Here is a 6,234-nt window from a genome sequence, read left to right as displayed (position 1 = left end):
GCAAATGAGAACAGTGGCGAGGTCTATAAATAAGAGAGATAATTAGGGAGAGGCCAGAGGAGTGGGTATGGAGTAGTCCATGGGAGAGGGAAGTCCTGCTGAAAATATAGACATGAGTTATAAATAATCTCACTATGGGGGAATTACACTCATTATCTTATAAATACAGTCAATTTGCTTCTCCGTTTTTCTTGCATGCTTTTATTTATTGTGCAGTTCCACAAGGAGGTCTTATGACTTATCTGGATTAGATCGCCCTTTTTCATCAAGTAATATGTTCAATTATTCATGACAAATCATATTCATCCAGTGTCTTAGAGCACTGGCATGCTTATCACTCTCTGTGTTCTCGTACAGGGCACAAAGCATAGTGAAGTCATTACACACTCGTTAGTAAGCACATTCCGCACCATTTAAAACCCATCCTTTCCTGTGGTCCTGGTTCATTTCCTGCCAGTGCCACAGCTGAACTCAGCTAGTCTCTAAGCAGAGCACATAGAAACACAAGAGTACCAGACTGAGAAGCCAGGAACTGTGGTGCATGCCTTTAAGGCCAGCATGGATACACAGTGATAACTAATCTGGACATGTGGGGGCTCAAATGTGAATGGTTCACAGTTGTTATATGCTCTATCTTTATTATCAGAAGCATATCTCAGAAATAGTGATATCTTTTTGCTCGTTTTAATTTTTAAAATTGGAGGCAAGGGGGAAATTTGAGACCATTAACATAACTATTCCATGATTTGGTTATGTTTGTTCTGAGCTCAGATAAGTATGCCAGCACTTTAATGAATATTCAATTATGTTATGTTTTTTCATCCTTTACTGTGTTTAGAACAAAACTGTTATCAACCAAGCACCAAAAAATGCAGGATCAAATTGGACAGAGACCTAACATGAAATATCAAAACATATATAAATTTTCAAAATATTGGCAAAACCACAAGCATACCTTCATAAATAAATAAAATATGATTCAAAGCATAAATGGAAATTGCAGAGTAGAAAATAAGAGCAAACAAGCTTCTTTACAAATAGTCAAAGGGTTTTAGTATTATCTGAGTCAAATATAAGCCACTGGTGTGATTTAAAAAAAGAGTAAAGTGATAGGTAACCCACAAAGGGGGCATGCAACAGCTGTTAAGCTTTAGGGCATAGGAACAGAAATCTGTTGTGTATAAGTTCCATAGAGCCTATTAATTCAACTTTGAGTACATATTTTAAGAACAACATTGAAATTAAAATGTACTACTTCATTTTTCTTATAAAAGATATAATTACTGTCCAAAGAGAAACCTGGAGGCATCCTTCAATTCCCCCATCTTACTCAATTCTCACATCTAATTCATTAATAAATGTGTTAATATGGTCATTAACTATTAACTCTTGTACGCTAAGCACTAAAACCAACATTTAAGCTGACTCTCCACCAAAGGGCAATTTTACCCCGGCGGACTTTTAGAAGGGTTTAGAGATACTTTTGTTACTCCGAGTGTTAAAGTAGACAGAGGCTTGCGGATGTCACTAGAAAACAGCAATTTGCAGGACACAAGCAAAGGCCTGGTGGTGATCATCTTTTGAAACCTCAGTGTAAGGCTGTAAGGACAAACAAGTATTTACTGTGCCTGCCTCCATCGTGTACAATTAAGCACACACACACTCTACATAAAAATGCATACATACACCAGTCTATTGTGGCCCAACAGTTCCTTGATCCCTCTTCCCTTCGCTTTTCCCTCTTAGCGTGGTGTTTTTAAAGTAGGAAGTGTAGTCGCCACCCTCAGGCATTATGTCCTATGCTCAATTCCTAGAATGTATTCACCTTTCGAGAAGTTTATGGACTTCCACATCTTCTCTTCCCAACACTCCCTGGTGATCTCTATTCAATGCGTAGTCTTTCTGAGTTGAGCTCTTTTAAAGTCCACATGTAAGTGAAATCAACTTTTCTTTCTGAATCTAAATTAACTCACTAGGTGGTATGACTCAAATTCATCCACATAACCAATGACATGGCTTCCTTCCTTTTCAAGGCTAAATAGCTCAACATATGCATACACATTTTTATCTAATCATTTGTCATCGGGCATATATATTGTTTCCATGCCTCTGCCTTTATGAATTATGATACAGCAGGTTTGTTCAAACATCTCTTTGAGATCCTCATTTCAACTCTTGTCTACATACCCAGAAATCAGAAGCCTGGATAGTCAAGTGCCTTTTTTACCTGCACCCTCACCAGCAGCTTAGCAGATGTGAGCTGTTGTCTCTTGAGCATTCCTCTGACATTAGTGATACTGAGCAGTCTCACAGACTGTTGGCTTTTCATATTTTACAAAAATGTACAGCCTCGTCCATTTTAATAGGGTTCATGTGAGTTCTACCATTGGGTCCTATGCCATTCTTATATTTCGCATATTAATCCATCAGATATGTGATTTATAAATATTATCCCCCAATCTGTCCATGCAGTTGTTTTCTTTACTAACATTTACTTTTCTAAAATATGGATCAGTATGCACATGCCACACACATGAGCAAATGTGAGAGGACAATATGCATGAGTCAGGTTTCTCCTTCCACAGCTTGAGGGTTCCAGAGTCTGAACTTAGGTCATCAGTCTCATGAGGTGTGCCCTTTAACCACTGAACCACCTCCCTAGCCTGTCTGTCTGTGTGCTGGAGGCTGTCTGTAGAGACCTCTGGCCTGGCCAAGCAGAAGGGTTCAAGCGAAGGGGGAACAGCATGAGCAGGGAGGGGAAAGTACCTTGGCTGCTGCTGCTGCTGCTGCTGCTGCTGCTGCTGCTGCTGCTGCTGCTGCTGCTGCTGCTGCTGCTGCTGCTGTGCTGCTCTGGCAGTCTCTGTTGCTCTGAGATGCTGTAGTGGCTCACTGAGCTGAGCCAAGCTGAGCTGAACCAGTGGGTGGGGAAGGGGAGGGTTGCTATGCAGAACGCAGGGGAGCTTCTGGTGGCAAAAGTTTTGGGAGAGCATTCTCTTCCTAGGCAGTGTTACAGCTCTTGTGACAGATGCTCTCAGAGTACAATGTAATTCTCACACCTTTACTCCTTCTGGATAGGATCTTTTCTACAGTTTGGGGATAGGTTGGGTCTGACAGCAGGTGCTTCCTATTGTCTTGGCTTGAAATGCCTCATCTACATGAGGAGGGGCTTGTAGGCACTGCCACTGCATGACTGAAGGCCACAATTCTATTAGGAGCTGTGGCTACCTGACAATGGCCTGGTGCTGAGAGCAGGTGAAGCTCCTACCATCCCTTCAGGATCCCTGCGGCTTTGAGCCTTAACTCAACCTTACCAGGCTTCCTCTCATGGTCCACCACCTTACACCAGTCCAAGATTATTTTATTAATTTCAATTTTTCATCATTGATTTATGGTGGATGAACTGGCCTTATATGCTTGATTTTATAATTGTGGCATTTTAAAGTTTTAGTGTGTGTGTGTGTGTGTGTGTGTGTGTGTGTGTGTGTGTGTGTGTGTGTGTGCGTGTGTGCGTGTGTGTAAAATATTTACTAATTCCTGTATGTACAAGACGTTTTCTGTGCACATAGGAAGCTGGTTTTTCTTTTCCGAGTTGGATGCTTTCTGTTTTCCCCCCACTCATTCTGTCTCAAATCTTCATTATTATGCTGACTAGAGGTGATGCCTCTTGGCCTCTTTGTCTCTACTGGATTATAGTTTCCCTCCTGACATGTTACCCACGAGTTTTCACTTATGGTGCTTATTACCTTGAGTTAAGTTTCCTGGTCTCTATCTACTTAACTGAGAGTTGACCTTTGTCAAGCGTTTCTCTGAATCTTTTGACATGCCATGTATTTTCTACTATGTAGACAGTCTGGCCTAGAGTTCACTGTGCAGATCAGACTGACCTCCAGCTAACAGAAAACTACCTGCTTCTGCTTCTGGGTTCCAAGAGCTAGGATTAAAGCCAAATGCTGCCATACTAGGCTAACAACTTTCATTTAATCAGTCCTTTTATTTAAAATCTATGCATCCATTAAAAATGTTGTGATTACTGTTCCCTCCTACCCTCTATAATCTTCTCCCACTCCTTGGAGCCATCCTTTCTCAATTTCAAACATCCATGTGTCTAGTTTTGCTTCTTTGTTTTGATTTGTTTGAGGTTCATGGAGTTTAACCAGAATCATCTATGCAACCATTCAAAGGTTTATCAGTGGGTACACAAGTGAAAACAATGACTGCATCTTCTCCAGAATCCTTCAGTAATCAGTACATCCTCAGGAGGTGAAAGGACTCTGTGGGCACCTTTGCATCCATGACTTATTACTGCCCAGTCCAGTCTTGCTTAGACCCATTGCAGGCAGCCGCTGCTGATGTGAAGCAATGACTGCGGTGTCTCTGTCATGGCTAGGAGTCATCCCACAGTCCTTCTCCCTACCTTTCAGTTCTCATATTCCTTCTCTTCCCTCTTGTACAGTTGGTGAGATTCCTTGGTGTGTAGCGATGTAAATGCTCTGTTTAGGGCTCAGTACTCAAACACTGCTTATTCTTCGCTATAAGAAGATAATTAATATTTGTATTATTTATTCTATATCGATTAAAGCTACAAAGTAATATGGTGGCACTTACTCCTTAACTTGATAATGCCCTAAACAATCACATAGAAGCCTCCTCATATTTTAAAACTTAGGCATTATCTGGGCAGACTCTCAACGAGCTCCCCTAAGCTAACCTGACCAACCAGGTCCAGCCACGTGGCTAATATACCTTCTAGGCCTGTAGCCACACCCAACTCATTCCACATCTCCTCAGCAAAGTCTTCCTCTTTCTTCTTCCCAGAGTTCCTGTCTCCCTCCCAGGAAGTCCTACCTACCTCTACTGCCCAATCACAGACTTCAGCCTTGGGGAGCAAGGTATGTACAACAAAAGCTGTTGTTGGTGAGAACTTGCTCATTTTGGGGCAAGCAGATCTTGGGGTACAGAATTTAGCCTTTGGATACATAGCAGCATCAGATCCACTCCAACACTTAGCACCTTGGGCAGCTGTGCATCTCTACCTCCACTGGCAATCACTGAAAGGGAGCTTCTCTCATCAGGACTGGGAGTAGATTTGTGTATAAACATAAATATTTAAACGGTAGTTTGGCTCTGTAACAATTAGCTCAGCAACAGAGTAAGTGAGAAGTAAGTTTGACAGATATGAATTCCTTCTTGTGAGTTTGGCAGGTAATTGAATGAAACAAGAAAAATATGCTAAATAACATAACTGAACCTCAGAAGGATAAGTACCACATGCTCTCTCTTATATGTGGACCCTGACTTCAAATCTTAAAATTTGGGTCTAATCTGGAGTAACTGTAAAGGTAAAGAAACTAAACAAGGGCCCTTTGAATGGAAGATGTCTTAAGGAAGCAGAAGGAGCTGGAGATGATGGCAATTCCCTTAGGAAAAACAACACTATCAACTAACCCGGACCCCTCAGAGCTCCCAGAGGCTATGCCACCAACCAGAGAGCAAACATGGGCTGCTCCATGGCCACCTGCACATATATAGCAGATGACTGCCTTGTCTAGCCTCACTGGGAGAGGATGGACCTAATCCTGTAGAGACTGGATGCCCCAGGGAAGGGGGATGCTGGGAAGTGAGAGGTGAAGTAGGGGGGTGCATGGGTAAGGGGAGCATCCTCACAAAGACTAAGAGGAGGGTTTGGGTGAAGAACTCAGGGAGGAAGGACCAGGAAGGGGGGCAACTTTTGGAATGTAAATAATGTTTTAAAAAAGAGCTCTCAAAAGTCAAAAGGCTCAGAAGAAGGCATCATATCCCTTGGTACTGGAATTATACATGGAAGTGGGCTACCCTGTTGTTAGGTAGTTAGTTTTCTGACTTCTATTTTTTTTTTAATTTAAGAATAAATATTAGTTTTGATTCTTTAGATGTTTAGCAGAATCTACCTGTTACATATTGATTCAGACTTTTTTTAAGATTTATTTATTTTATGTATATGAGTACCCTGTAGCTGTTTTTCAGACACACCAGAAGAAGGCATCAGATTTCATTACAGATGGATGTGAGCCACCATGTAGTTGCTGGGAATTGAACTCAGGACCTCTGAAAGAGCAGTCAGTGCTCTTAACTGCTGAGCCATCTCTCCAGCCTAAATCAGACTTGTTTTTTTAAGGGTAGGCTTCATTACTGACTCAATGTGGTTGGGACATTTAGGATTTCTACATTTTTCTTGATTTAACTTTGATAAAGCAT

Source organism: Rattus rattus, chromosome 1, assembly GCF_011064425.1.
Source record: "Rattus rattus isolate New Zealand chromosome 1, Rrattus_CSIRO_v1, whole genome shotgun sequence".
In the NCBI taxonomy this organism is placed as follows: domain Eukaryota; kingdom Metazoa; phylum Chordata; class Mammalia; order Rodentia; family Muridae; genus Rattus; species Rattus rattus.
Note: the sequence above shows the minus strand (reverse complement) of the source record.